This window comes from Euwallacea fornicatus, chromosome 22 (genome assembly GCF_040115645.1).
Source record: "Euwallacea fornicatus isolate EFF26 chromosome 22, ASM4011564v1, whole genome shotgun sequence".
Taxonomy (NCBI): domain Eukaryota; kingdom Metazoa; phylum Arthropoda; class Insecta; order Coleoptera; family Curculionidae; genus Euwallacea; species Euwallacea fornicatus.
In genome coordinates, this window is record NC_089562.1 from 1,415,139 (window position 1) to 1,431,139 (window position 16,001).

At 37.1% G+C, this 16,001-nt stretch overlaps 1 protein-coding gene and 2 long non-coding RNA genes across 10 annotated transcripts in view; 2 read left to right on the plus strand and 1 right to left on the minus strand.

The window, feature by feature from the left end:
• Lar (tyrosine-protein phosphatase Lar) overlaps nt 1–16,001 on the minus strand; it is a 260,221-nt gene that overhangs the window by 189,191 nt on the left and 55,029 nt on the right. The gene's annotated exons all lie outside the window — the stretch shown is intronic.
• LOC136346244 (uncharacterized) overlaps nt 1–16,001 on the plus strand; it is a 228,791-nt gene that overhangs the window by 185,094 nt on the left and 27,696 nt on the right. The gene's annotated exons all lie outside the window — the stretch shown is intronic.
• On the plus strand, nt 9,035–10,339 carry LOC136346210 (uncharacterized). The gene is made up of 3 exons (XR_010733267.1): nt 9,035–9,227; nt 9,907–10,135; nt 10,199–10,339. It is a non-coding gene; the product is annotated as an uncharacterized lncRNA (long non-coding RNA).

Genomic DNA, 16,001 nt, shown 5'->3' on the forward strand with positions numbered 1-16,001 from the left:
TTTGCTTCCCCGAGATAAATTATGTAAATTGAAGTCCACGGACGGTGTTGCTCAATTAGGAAATGCACCAGAGGCACTTAAAGTGAGGCGTAGGCATTGCCGAATTCAAAAGATAAAAACGTGCACTTCACCCCGGAACTAGTTCAATGGAGGACGGGCTCAACAAAATTTCATCTCTTTCGAGAAAAAAAAATCTTTATTCTTAAATTTTCATACCACTATTTCTGTACTTTTGTTAGCTACGAATGAACATTTTTCTATATCGGGATTTTTATATCTTTCCCAGTTGATTTTTTTCTGTCACCTACGTGCTAGTCAACCGGACGTGTCTAACATATACAGGGTGTTCCTTAATGATGTGCGGACATTCGAAGGTGGGATTCTAAATGAAAAAATAATGATAGTTTTTCATATGAACTATGCTCCAAAAGTGCTCCATTACGAAAATACAGGGCTGCAAAGTTTTAGAAGGAGAAACGGAACTTAACGAATGTTTCCAAAACCGCTTGAGATATTTCAATGAAATTTTGCTTGTAATGACAATTTATACAGGGGCATTAATTGCAATAAAATGTGCGTTTAAACAAAAACTTATTCAAAGCTATCTTAATACGACAAATAAAACAATGGACACATTATGGGTTGACATCGTAATGAGATATGAATTGGAACTAACAAGAAACAAAAAAAAACTATTTTTAAAAGTGTTGAAAATGAGCCCCTTCGCTTAATATGCGTGCTTGCGCCCTATTCATCGAATTTTGCACTCTTCCCAATATCCCTGAAGTATTTCGTATTCTGTCACATGCTGCAACTATCCTCTTTTTTGTATCGAACGACATATTTTTATTGCAATTAACGCTCCTGTATAAATTGTCTTTACAAGCCAAATTTCATTGAAATATATCAAGCGGTTTCGGAAACATTCATTAATTTCCATTTTTGTTCGAAAGCTCTGCAACCGTGTATTTTCCTAAAGGAGCATTTTTGGAACATAACTTACATGGCAAACTGTCATTATTTTTTCGCTTAGAATTTCACCTTAACACATTCGCAAATCGTTAAGGAACGCCCTGTACATATTTATCGACGCGTGAAGTCCTTGGTCCTAGCGCCAGTACATTAATAAATCTGCATTCTTTTTCCTTTAGAAGTTGGCGTTTTCGAAACGTGCCTCTCTCATTCATTGCGTTTTTTACAACTCCATTTCTGCACTCAATTTTTGGCTATCAAATTTCTGTCAGTCAGACCGCTGCGTTCGGAATTTTCTTATCGACATTTTAAACCCTTCGGACACTAACATCGCCGAAAAAGTCCAAAAAGTCTTGAAGGGAACCACTCATATTCAATTCAAAAACATGTATATGTCGGGGTAACATTGGGAATATTCTCCATCATTGATAATTTTAATGTTTTATTAAATCAATTGTTGGTAAGGCAAGGGCTAACGAATTCACTACTACTCGACCGCTACCTTTCCCTTCTTTTTAACTACTGCCTTCTTCACAGTTCCCATTCCCCGTGGTCCTCTCGACTCGAGGGAATGGTACCTGTTCGTCCTGGTTTTCCCACGGACCGAAACGTCACACATGGCCCTTAATTGCGTCGGTGGTAGTGACCTCGTTCGACAGTGCTTTATCTCCACGATAAACCTGTCAGCCTGCTCTTCAACCTTATTGTTAACTCAAATTTTACATTTTTAAACTTAAGAACTAATAAATCTCCGACATATACATAACAGAGATATCAATGTGACATCTACGTTTTCAAATTTTCCAAATGTGCACCTTCGACGTTTCGAAAATTTCCAATCGCTTAGATTTCTCTTTTCGAGATTCTAACGCAATTTGAAAATAAAAGTGCCCAGTCATCTCCATCGGGGACCAGTGTCCACGTTGTTCATATTAATCACTACTGAGTTTCACGCGTTGATTAATATTTAGGTTTGTTTCCATACTACGCACAAATAAAACCATTGTATAGGTAACCTACTCTCTACATTAATATTAATTAGTTGTTGACTGTTCGTTAAATTAGTGCCCCCACCCTAATACGTTTATTAATTAAATAATGTTCGAAACGTAGACGAGCCCTGAATTGTAACCGATTTTAGTGTTTCCCTTCTTGTAGGTAAATAAGATTCAATCAATACAACTATACGCTACAGGCGGTGTGATCGTCGATACTCCCGCGAAATCATAATGCAAAAGTGGGAGTATAATACACTAACAACACGATTATTCAAATGTAAATAATTAATAACATTGTGCCCGATAATGCAATTCTAGCAAGGGAATTGCGATTTCTGGGATGAATTATTACTATATGATGCAGAAGATAGCTACGAGAACTGGCGGAGTTTATCAATTAATCATCTTACAGGTATCAAGGGTATATTTAAGTTCGACCAGGGTCTTTCAGTCTTGGCTACATGGTGGGTGCTTCTACGTATGACTCTTATGGGATTAAGGACAATGCAATTGTATCTAGAATTTCAACTGGCAAAAATGTTTATATTTCGGAGTTCACTATTCAGCGTGACGTATAAAGTACGCACGATACGAGAAATGTTTTTACTTATTTCGGTTACGAGTTTCGATGAATTTTGACTTTGCCTTCCGCTTTTGGTTAAAATAGTTTTCACGTCAATTAACTGTTAAGTCATAATTTGCTAAATTATCTTAAGCAATATGTTATCGCTCCAATGGGAAGATGAAATTGTCTTGATTTGTGGAGGAAATACGCCTCATCGAGCAGTAGCTGCTAGTTTAATTAACTAATTCAGTAGATGAAACGTCGAATAGATCTCATAAGAGATCAAAAAAGAGGTTTTAACCGCGATAGTATAAGAAGCATTTTACACGGAAACGAAGGTCATTCGCAAAAAGCAAAATTTATAAACACCTCGCGAGAACGTGATTTGGACATGAGAGCGGAGTTCTTTGTGGTTTGAAGATATCATCGGTACACAAGTGACCAAGTCCGAAATTTTACGTTTTTTAGTTTGCAATGCCCATGTACTTTAAATTCATTATTATTCATCAGGGCAAAATGAACAACTCTAAAAATTCCACAAAAATGCCTATAACTCCATATTTCATGCTGACCAAGTCCTCTTTGCAAGAACATGTACAAGACAATGTGACTAAGTCCGCTTAGTCATTTTTTCTTGTGAATACTTTCACCTATACGGATTCAGTGATTTTACTGACTTGAAAGAACTTAGCAAATGCATACTATAAAATACAACTGGAGATGAAGGGGGGAAAAATAGCGTTTTGTTCGAATTCCCCAAAACGAATTGATATTAATTGAACAATTAATAACAATGTCAGTTAAAAACATGATTTATTAATTAGTAGATATTAGATTAGCGGATCTAAACATAAGAATCCTTAATGACTATGAGGTGGTGTGTCGTAGAACATTAGTAAAATGGGGTAAGATGTTATGTTGATTGGTCGCGATGTGTGTGTTGTGGATGTTTCGTAAGAAGTGCCCTTCTTCCCGAGTGAATTCTGCAAATTCCCCGTCAGAATCAAGGCGGGAGGGACTAATTCGTGGTACCGCAATCTGGTCTTGGTCACTCAAAAACACATGGGGTAGGCATATGCGTTTTTAGCGTAACTGCAGGGCGGACTGAATAAATCAATCGCAGATCTTCGTGGAATTAGCTAATGGTAGGAAGAAAGGTGCCCTTACGGGTCTGACAAAAAACAATCCAGCTAATAAATTTCTGCCAAAAAGCTGTTAGCGGACGAGAAGTAACAGATAAGCGTTTAACAAATAGAATGGCTGCAAAATCAAACAATTAAAATACGAAAAAGGGGACAGAATTTTATAATGTTCCGATACAACTATTAAGAAGGGTATAAAATGTTTAACGTGAAAGTTAGAAAAGGAGGTAGGCCCGGCAATATTCCAAAAGAAAGCGAGCAAAAGAAATATTATACAGAAGCATGGCCTATATCAACTAAGAAGAAAAACCACTTAATTAAGCTTTGTCTCACTGAGATAATTCCGGTCGAATACCATGGTGGGTACTTACACTTGCCAAGTGACAATGACTTGATTGACAAGTGTCCAGAACCCTCACAAGATGAATACAGAGATGGAGATTAAGAATTTGAAACTAGTTAATAGTGTTTAAGTGTAATATTTTGCAATTTTGAATTCATACTCTAGAAAATATATGATTCATAAAAATCATTATAAACTAGCCTGATGTAGATGAATTGATTTTATAATCATAAGTAAATTATAAAAATATGTATTAATAATCCAAAACTGCTATTGGTGGGCTTGGTCACCTTCTCTCGTGTACCAACGATATACGAGATGAAGGTTTTCAAATATCTTTCAAATATTGTGGACCAATAAAGCCGATTACATTAACATCTAATGGAATAATGAGCTTACGAAACTGTAGATGGTGGTTCTAAAAAATCAAAATTTTACAGTCGAATTCCGCGATTGATATTCTTTCCAAAGAAATGTTTGGTGCAGTGCGTTGAATAATCAAATCATCGGTTTTTACTTTTTTAAATAGAATTTATATATTTAAAATTCTGAATTACTCGACTTTTTTGATCGTATTCTTCTGCCACCAGCAACACTTTCCGGTACCGGTGCGATGAAGCACCCATAAATAACAGAAGTCGTGTTTAGAAGTCTACTGAAAACGTGGTATAAACTAATTGGTCGCGACATGAAGTAATTTTGGCCCCTTAGACGATCTCATTTGACCTCGTTAGAGTGTTTTTATAGGGGGTTTTAAAACAAGACGTTTATAAACAAAGACCCTTTCGTAATATCGATCATCTTGAGACAGTTATTCGAGAATGTGTTGTAAACATATGTCCGCAAGCCATTAAGGATTCAATGACGGAGGTTCTAGATGGACGAGACTATATTGGACGCGATGGACAGCACACCGAAACCCTTTTTTTCTCTTTTTAACAGTTGTCAATTGGAAGATTTTTGTACTATCATGTCCAACGTTATATCATAAATCAAACTTCCACAAAAACGTATGTTCTTGACATAGGTGTTACCTACGTTTTTATATTGTTCCAGAACATCAATAGTTATTGTGGAATGCATTTTCGCCTTTCTCTCTTAACATTATTAACTTTATTGCGTATAATCAGCATCTGCCTTCATTTATAATAATTATTCAATACATAATATAGCTCTTTTAAGCTGAGATTTGTTTATCAATCTATTTTCGTGTCAATTATAAAGATAACGCACACAGCTAACTTGAATACTTTCTTTACAAACTAGATCAACTTTGTATCAAGGCCTGCGCAGTCTGTTTCATGTAAAAAAAAAATTTTGCTACAAGCCCTAACAACTATGTGTTCTGATAAACATATTCATGATATTAAAGTACCTATAACTTCCGACAAAAACAAAATTTAAAGTTTTAATTACTAAAAGGTAATCTCGGAACACATTTACTTCGATTTACCTATCTATTTAAAGGTTTAACCAAAAACTATTGAAAATATTAACAATAGAATTGAATGTGAGCAAAAATGGTTGACAACTAAATATTCGGAATTTTGTTTATTTATGTACTATTTACTAGATACTCATCGGAAGAACAATTACTATGTCATTGTCAGTTCTCAGTGTCCGTTACACTAAAAATGGGTCGCGGAAAAGCTTTTAATTCCCAATTAAGACAACTTATAATAAAGAAATATTATACGGGAACAAGGGTCATTCGAATTGCCAATGAACTGGATTTATCAAAATCTCCTGTTAGTGATATCTTAAAGCACTATCGAGAAACCGGTAGCATCGCAATTAAATGTAAAAGTACCGGCAGACAACGAGTTGCAGCAAATGCTGACCAAAGAACGCTTGTAAGAGCTTGTAAAAATAGTTGAAAGAATACCATAAGAGCTGTAACAGCATCGTGGAACGCCGAAACAGGTTTAAAATGTATCTAGGGAATACTGTAGGAAGTGGATTCATAAATCTGGATTAGCCTTTTACAAGGTACAACTTAAATTATTGTAAATTTTGAGATTAAAAATTGAGCTAGAGCATTTTAGGCAAAAGAGAAACCATTACTTACTGAAAAGCAAAAAAGAGCAAGACACACTTGGGCTAAAACAAAAATCAATTCGAGTGTAGAAAACTGGTCGAAAGTCGTTTTTAGCGATGAGTCCTGTTTTGATGTGTGTATTGGTGATGTTCGGAAAATGATAATTAAATCGGAAAAAGAAGCGTTCCACAGGGACTGTATAAAAAGGATAGTAAAATTTCCACAGCGCGTCATGATATAGGGCTGCATGTCGGCAAAGGGCGTGGAAGGATATCAAGTAGTAGATGGCACCGTCAACGCGATAAAATATCAGGAGATTCTTCAAAATAATCTCCTTCCTACCATAGCATACCAATTTCCGAATCGCGATTTTATCTTTCAGCAGGATGGTGCGGCGTGCCATACGGCTAAATCAACGAAAAGTTGGTTCGGGAACAACAATTTAAATGTGTTTTCTTGGCCGTCAAGCAGTCCTGACCTGAATATGATAGAATTTTTGTGGCACAAAATGAAATAAATTTTAAGGGACCATCCTCAACGAACGGCAAAGGATTTAAAGAGAAAAATCACAGAAATTTGGAACTCTTTTCCAGTAAATATCTGCCAGAACTTGGTACATTCTATGCCGACTAGGACAAAGGCAGTAATCAAGGCAAAAGGCGATGTAACACCTTATTAATCAAGTCATTTTCCCCGTTATCCTAACATTTAGTTGTCAACCGTTTTTGCTCACGTTCGAATCTATTGTTAATATTTTCGATAGTTTTTGGTTAAACCTTTAAATAGATAGGTAAATCGAAATAAATGTTTTCTGAAATTACCCTTTATTAATTAAAACTTTTAATTTTCTATTTATCGGAAGTTGTAGGCACTTTAATATCAAGAATATGTTTGTCCAAACATATATTTGTTGCGGCTCGTATATCTTTAACTAATGCATTCAACCAATTACTTCGATACAATGGAATTGTTATGAGGTTGCTGATCGATCTGACTGCCTCGGAAATGCAGAAATAGAAAAAAAGTAGCCCGAGAAACTTGAACATTGGAATGTGGATAAAGATTTCGAGTTTAAGAAACTTTTTCTTAAAAAATACAATTTGATAGTTATAGACGGTCACTTGTGGTTTGACTTGAGTGTCATTTCTCATCACTTTTAAAACAGCGCCGAAGGATAAAGTCAAAATTTATCTAAATTTATAAGTAAATAATTTTCCCTCATGATACGCACGAGAGTGTATCAAGTAAAACGGGATTCTTTTGTAACAATTTCCGACTTTATTTAATTAAAGTGAGAAACGTCTATTACTTTTCTACATAGTCTCCTGCCTTAGCAATGCGTTTTTCCCACAGAATTGGGAGCTTCTTTATCCCGTTATCATAGAAACTCTTCGGACGTTCCTGTAGCCATCGAAGCACAAATGCTTCCACCACGTCGTTATCGGCGAAACGTCGGGCCCCAAGCGCTTCTTTGAGAGGTCCAAAAACATGGAAGTCACAAGGGGACAAATCGGAACCGTATGGCGAATGTTACCGCGTTTCCCAGCGTAATGAATTCGATCCTCCAATGGCAGGCGGGGAACCCATCTAGCGGACACTTTCAAATCATCTGTCACGATCCGGTGGACACTTCTATAACTAATGTTCAATTCTTCAACGATTTCCCAGAGAGTTATGTGGCGATTTCTCTCAATAAAATTTCTGACCGTCTCAATGTTGGGGCTCCGGTCACACTTGTCCTTGGGCGGCGAAGGTGGCTCTCGTTCTCGACGTTTTCGCGCCCTCCGGAAAATTCTTTATGCCACGAAAACACAAAGATTTTTGACAGGGTGTTATCCCCGAACTGCATCTGTAATCGTCGCAAAATTTCGGTTGGATTCACTCCCTCGTTGGCCAAAAATTTAATTATAATCCGTTGCTCCACGGAAACGTGTACTTCAGGTTCACTCGTGGCTTCCTTGCTTACTAAAGACAAACGAGCGAATTATGGTTAGTTATCTCCTCTCCCTAACAGTGCGGGCCATCTGCGCATCAACTCCTTTGAAGTCACGGACCACTTCGTAATCAAGGAAAAAATCGGTCCCGTATATATTTGATACATCCTCCTACTTTATGTGTAACGCTGTATATTACTTTTAAAATATATGAACGATGGCCTGTGGGCTATATCGTTCATACACAGAAATATCTAGGCAGAAACCGGAGGAACTACTATATAAACATTAATTTAGCTGTGCACACATGTCGCAAATAGGTTTTACCTATATTTCGCGTTAGAAAGCATCACATAAACTACATGTTAAAATCATAAAATTCCCGTTCGTAGGAATAAACTGAAATAATTAAAGGAGTTCCCGAGCTGGAGTTAGAACTTTCTCAAAATTAGAGCCATTCGCTGGAGCTACTGAACCGTCTTTGGTCGCCGTTAATACCCGCTTGCGGCTCCTCAGAAGTGGCTTTAAATTATGCAAAGTGGTATCACCTTTTCTACTTAACACTTCATTCGTTGAAATTCCCATAAATCCGCTCTCTAATTAATATAGAGAGACAATTCGTCAGGCTGATCAGAAAACTTTCCAGACGATGGAATTGTTTTGTTATTAATGTGCCGTTTGCAACTAGTAAACACGCACGAACAGCTCCATTAACCAATCAGAAGCGCGAGTTAATGGTTTTCCTCAATGACGTTTATTGACTGGGCGGCACACGTCACTGCTTGTTAGTTTATTTTCAAAGTGGTCAAACGGCAAAACAATGAACACCCTATTAGCCCGTTGGCGCCATTATCTATTCCAACCAATCAAGCAATTTCAACCGCTACTGCGTTAATTAATTCCATTCCGAATGTGCTATTGTCATTATTAACATACCAACAAATAAACAATACAACGCGATGTTGTGTGTCTCACGTGATTCCATCATCTCTAGGTGTTTTGGTATGATGATATATGAGTTTTTCTTTCGTCACCAGTAAATTCAGGTAAATTAACGTAAATAATGTCGACATAAACGTTGCTGGTGCCCTTTTCCTTTCGTTCTTTGATGCGGATTGTGACGACTCTCCAGAAACTCGACCACGAAACGGTCAGAATTCACCACGTTTAAGGCAATTGCTCTGGGAATACCCAAGGTGTGGCCGCTCTAAATTTCAAAAACCACAAGCTCAATGGTAATTATCAATTCCCTTATACTAAATTCATATGTTTGAACGAATAGCGGCAGACATTAATATTATGTAAGCGATGCAAATTTCCCATTTCTACTAACATGAAAACAAAAGATCAATTAGGACATTGCCATTGTCTTCTAAATGGCAACTATTCGCATGATATGCATTAGCTTGTTATACTAAAGGTTTTGTTTAACCACCCAAACTAATGGACATATTCAGCATTCAATGGGTGTTTGTTTACGAATTGTCTTAGTCCTATAGTGTAGAAGCACTCAGTGGCGATCAATATCCTTTCTATCAAGGCTAATTAGAGAAATTTTAAGTGGGATATTCCTCCCTTTGCTCCCCTTAATAGACATTGAAGTCACTTTATAGTCCCACTTATGTATTCCTAACAAAACAGAATAATAAATTTCAGAATTCTTTCCAGAATTCCAGAAACCTAGAAGCATTCGTAAATTTGAAAAAAATCTGGAGGATTACTGGGGAAACTTTCCCCTTAACGTTGTCCTTTTGACAAGGTTCTTTAATCTCCAACTTTCGGATTAAAATGTGTCTCTTTAGAAAGAGACGTAATTCAATTATTCAAATGAAACAAATTCATTAAGAGGCGAAGTGGATTTTAACAAGATCGTAGCATTAAAGAACTCTTACTCAAGAGAAAACTTTGTTTTAGATGGTTCGACTTTCCGGTCGTAATTGCAGGTAATCGATTAAGGGTTTTGAATACACTCTTAAAACGTCTTTCGAGTGAAGAACAGGGGACAAGGGACAAGCAAAACCGAGGGCAAACGAACTATTTCTATTCTCGGTTACAATTAATTCATTAAAAGCGATTTGCTCGAGCACGAAAATGGCATGACGAATTCCAGAGGGATAAAGGGAACGCGGCTAATTAATCAAATGTAAGACTTTAGGGGATTAAATATTTGAAATCCTTTAGGTGTGTGTACAGCATGAATTTGTAGGATTTTGAAGGAAAATAGATGTTATTGTCTGAGGTCGCAGGAACATGCAGGAACGGGCCCACGTAAAACAAATCGCGCGTCTCCTTCAGAACCAAGGACAGACATATTTTGGGACTCACTTTCGTCGTTGTCAAAAATGTCTTCTCGCCGTTCTTTAAATGAAACTTATTAAAATAAATCAAATTTTCGATTTATTTTATTAATTACATTGATAAAAAATAGAAAAATACAGGCACCATTGCCATCTCTTATAAACTTGGTGTTGGTATGATTCGGAGACATTTTGCTCGTCAAAAGTCTCCAAACATATTTTAAATACGACCCTGGTAAGTTTCTATTGCGAATTTTAACATAAGTTGTTTTTAACATGTTTTTCTTTCCTAAAACGAATTTTGTTATTTCGCAGCACATATACGTAGTTTTAACATCACACACAGTTTTTGGTCCTGACAACCAAAACTTAAAAGACAGAAGGCAGCATTCTTGGGAGTCAATTTGCGATATTGAAAATCAAAAGTTTCCAAATTCGGAACTGCAAGATTCTGAGTAAACTTCTGTGATTGCATTTTGTCGATCAAAAAGGTAAAAACCCAGCAATCTTGGATTGAAAGCGAAATTCTAGGGTTCAAATTTGCTATACAAAATGGCGAAACTGACCAATTAGAAAAAACCTTGCACATTATCTGGTTTTACCACGAAAAAGTCAAAGTTTTAAGTTATGAATTAGGGACCCATAATGCAGATCCCTTCCTTCAGAGGAAATCACAAATTCTAAAGGTTCATTTCGTGATCTAAAAAGACAAATATTTCAAAATTTGAGACAAGAAAGCCTCAAGAGCTTGAATTAGTAAAGCACAAAGTAAAATAAAGTCTAAAAATAAGCAAAAAAAAACAATTTCTCGTGTTTGTGTTTGTTTTCGAACACAAAATTCTCTGGTCGCAACGCGATTTTTGAGTTAACGTTAACATTGGAAAATGATCAAATTGTTCATGTGGCCTTGACGACACTGATAAGAATCTGTTATTTTATTGTCATAAAAAGCATGCTTTCATTGATACCAGGAGCACTTATTCCATTGTAAATTGATATAACTGGCGGAAAATTGAACGTTTTTAAAAATGAGTGCATTTGTCGTGATAAAATACCTGTTAATGCATATTAATATGATTTTATTTATTACTGAAATACCTCATCTTTAATGCAAACAAGGTGGTGAGTGAGATTTTCTTAAAAATATGTAAAATATTTTATTTCATTTCGATTCGTTTCACGATAACGGATAGATTACAATTCTGTTTCTTATCCCGCAAGATGTGGCGACAGTTCTATTTGTAGCCTAAAACTATGTTTGATTTCGTGGAGATATGACAACAATATGTAGAAACAAGTTAGGAATCACCGTTATGAGCTTGATCCGCCGAAAAAATCCCCTATTAAAATGCACGGTATGACATCTGAAACATTATCGCAACTCTCTGTTTTTAAATTATCAACACCCAAGATACCTCTGAAGGGTGCCCTCATACGACAATGTTGTAAAACATAGTCATAGATTCACAAGCCCTCATATTACGCCTCAGGGAAATTATCGGATGAAAGGTCTTATTGAGCTTGGTATAAATGTTATCAATTTGACTGGTCACGTCACACACTTATCCATTTACACCCCCCAAAAGGGTTGTAGTTTTAGAAATCTTTATCTAATGCCCATTAAAATTTCAGTTAACATTGAAAAGAAGGTATCGATCAGATCTAATTTCTATACACACAGTCTTGATGTATTTTATCATCAACCTATTTACGGAACACCAGCGGGAGAACTCTTTTAAACCAGTCGCTGCATTTTGATTCAGCTCGAACTCATCAGCCCCAGCAACTATAATCGTATCATCAACATACGAGAACACCCTGTTTACAGAAGTGCAGTCTGGTACATTGTCCAACAAAAATTAATTAAAATCGCGGGATCTCGGGCTCGTCAGGACTTCATCATATCTTACCCAAAAACTACCTCCCTTCAAAGCGGGATCAATTGAGTCATTCAGCCAGCTGTTAAGGGAAATAAATAGATATAGAACACTTGTTTTCTATGCATTTTTGTCACGCAAATTACTGCTTCATCTGATTTGCAATTTTATATAACTGTTGTTCGCTATAATAGCCACTATGTATTTTTTTCCTTAAATACTCGTTAATCGCGACACAATGGCAGCTCAAAATCTACATGTCGAATATCTGCGGTACACTGTGGAGGTCGGTAAAACCGCCTGTATTAAAAGTACCAAAAAATTTTCGTTAGTTTATCGAAACACGTTTTGCATAAACCTAAAAACTTAGGAAAACTGCGAAAAATCCAAAAAAGGGAACGTTTAAAAAATGTCATGTTTTCTTTAGAAATTATTGTGAATCATTTTTAATAGCATTAAACAAGAAATATTGGAGAGGTTCGTGCAAAGGCCAATGAGTTAGGAAACATTCTCTCAAAATTTGAGCGAAATTGGGTCAGTAGTTTTCAACTTATCGCGTATTGCGTACAAAATTGTGGATATCGAAAAAGCGAGTTTAAAGTTTTAGAGAAAGACTTACTGAATGTGAGCGTTCAAACGTTCATTAACGTTCTCCGAATTATCTCCCAAACAGCTTTACAAGCAGATCTTTCCTTGACAAATCCTCATATATCGGCAAAATGTTAATTTGCACATTTTGGTGCAGAGGGTGATCGCATTCCTCTAGTCCGAGCATCTCCACTATTTACACGCTCCGGCCAACATGACACCCCTGGAGTTTCAGCAAGAAACGATAAAGAAGAAAACCCAAAATCAGTTTCGCAGTTTTCCCAGAATATTTTAAATATGTTTTCCCATCATTTTAAGGGGAAAATGCTCAAATTTTTTTTCCCAAATTTATTTCCCCCTTTGAAATCGTGCAAGTTAAGGGAAACTAAATCTCAGTTTTCCCAGTAAGGTATCGAGCGGTGATATTTTCATCATTTGTAATATTCCTAAGCCAGTTTAGTTCTCCAAGGCGTTCGAGATCGACGCCAAGTTCCCGGGGGAACGCTATCCTTCCTTTCTCGTACGCGCAAAATCCCTCACCCTCTTAAGTGCGAATGCCCCGGTAAAACACCAGCAAAATGTATCAAAGGAACCCCTAAATTTCTCATTAGAGCAAAAACTCGAAATATCAGCATACGCTAAGTAGAATTGGTACCAAAATTCATTAGCCGAATGGCCATTATAGTATCTGTCCAAAGTAAATTTTGGGTGAGTCTGTACTATGCTGAGTGGAAATGTTGAAACCCAACCAACTGACCCAGATCATCAGACAAGTATCTCCATCTGCACTTGTTAAGTAAATAGCCATTACCACACTCGGTTGCGCCTGCAATCAACGGCCGGTGAAGTATCCCTTTCCGCACTTGTTAGTTAAATATCTATTAATTAGCGTAACCATGTTTATGTAACACGTTCTGGATGTATTCACTGGATACTTGCAACTAGGATATAAAAAAAAAAAAAAAAAACACACACACACACACACACACACACACACACAAATAAGCTTGCAATAGAGTACCACAAACCTGCAACTACGCGCAATCACACCCCACTACCGCAACTATGTAGCTAATGCCGCGTAATGTTGTTAGCCGAATGTTCGGCATTCGGGAAAATTCCTATTCGGTGTGTCACTCATATTTTTTCCAAAAAAAAAGGAAAAAACACTGCAGGTAAGTTAAAATATATGCAACATTCCTGTTACCGAAACCATTTAAAACAAACACACATATCAATCGACTATTGACAATCTCAATTTCATGTTTGAACGCACACGAAATAAAAAATCCACGGGAACTGGATAAAAATCCCGAAACAATCACATCCCGAATTGCGAGCCTAAAATCGTTGTGAAATTCCCCGATATTCCAGGACGGAAAAGCTGGTTCATTTATAATAAATAGCGACCGCGTCTGAGTCCCTGACATCCATCCCACCCTTGTCTGTTTAAATATACAAGAATTTCTTAAAATATCTTTAGGACGTCCATAGTTATGGCAGGTGTCAGTTTATTAGGCACGTTTCCAATTAACCTTTGCGAATGTTGTATTAAGGGGAATCTCTCGAGGACACGATAATCCATCACCCTTTTTTTAAGATGCGACACAATAAAAATTTCTTGATAAACCGCTGACAACGGGAGAGCACAGGGACGGCACCATCTCTATATTAAATCGTGCATATTTCATGAGAATGTGCCACATAATTCCGCGAAAAACGCTCCTGCCCTCGGTTCAGAGGCGTAACCCGGAAAAAAGCTATTAGATGATCTGAAATTGGAGTTGGGACAGACTATACCACTGTTCCTGCAAGCAAAAACGTATTAATCCTTTTCCGTTGCGATAAATTTAATTCCCTTTATTCCCGCAGGACCTGTATACTTTGTGAATTGCCTTCAGTGCCGTAGAGAGTTCATCAACCCAGCAAAATACATACCAAATAACGTTTGCTGATACTGAATAACAGACTGCCTACATTCATGCAGGACATCACTTCGCGTAGGACATTAACCGGTCAACTTAAAAACACGTTCAGATTTTGTCGTTTCGTTTTAAAAAGTCAGAACTCAGTTCGTGGCGCAGCTTCTCAGATATTTTCTGTTTTTTGCCACATTACAAAATTGCTGATTCGGTAATTCATCATTGAAAATTCATCAAAACTCGCCCACTTATTTTAACAAATATCATTCATCAACATCAGCAACACACTATTTAATAATTACACCCATTGAATCGAAGTTTAATTAAAAAATGCCGCCACATTTAAATCGCGATATTCAATAATTTATTAATAATAACGTCAGTGCGGTCGCTATTTTGACGGCGCCACATTTAAATATGATACAGGCCAACGCATTATTGACAACAATGCGGCGTTGTACGGAGTTTAGAAATTCAAACCTGAATCAGCCCTCGTGTGCCAGGTAATTAATTTATAATGCGGCCGCACCATAATGTAAACTTTGATGCGGAACGCTACTAATGAAATTGTCCGAAACTTTATGTGTAATTCATAATATGAAAATCGAAGTCCATCGATTATTGTGATATCAAGGGATAAGGATTAACATCGAGATAAAACGTTGGCGTCCTCTATGTGTAAAACTACGAAGAAACGAGAAGAATGGATAATCCATAAGCCGCGCGTCGCCCTCTGTCGGAGGAGCGCCCAGTCAACTGTCGCCAATAAAATGACCATAAAGAGCGTTTCGATCAATAAACTGAGGCGCCATCTCTGAACCGGCCCCCGCACGTGAGCTCACAGATTTTTGCGGCGGCGGCATCGCAACAAAGATTGACTAACTCTGAAAGGGACGTTCATAGAGGGCGGCATGCGCTACCCTAATCAATAAGCACGGTGATATTCCAGAGTGGTTGTAACGAAAAATCAATGAAACTTTTAGTTTAATGATTGGATTTAAATTGGGGAATATTAGAGTGCTTCAGATTTAATCAGAATGAATTTCGAGGTTGGTCGAAAAGCTATTCTGTGTCCTGCAGATAAGACATTAAAACGCGTCATGCAATGTGAAGGCTCATCAATAATTTACGAGGTGGAAAACTGATTTTGTGTGCACAACATTTCCCACTCGAACCATATTTTTCCAGTCGAATTGGCGTTCGTTTTACGATGCAATCATCGAACTGTCTGTTCGGATATTCACAATCACAATCGATTGTTATCCGCTTCGACACAGGCTTGCTGCTAGATGGACTGCAAAAGGTTGTGCCACTTGACGTGTTTT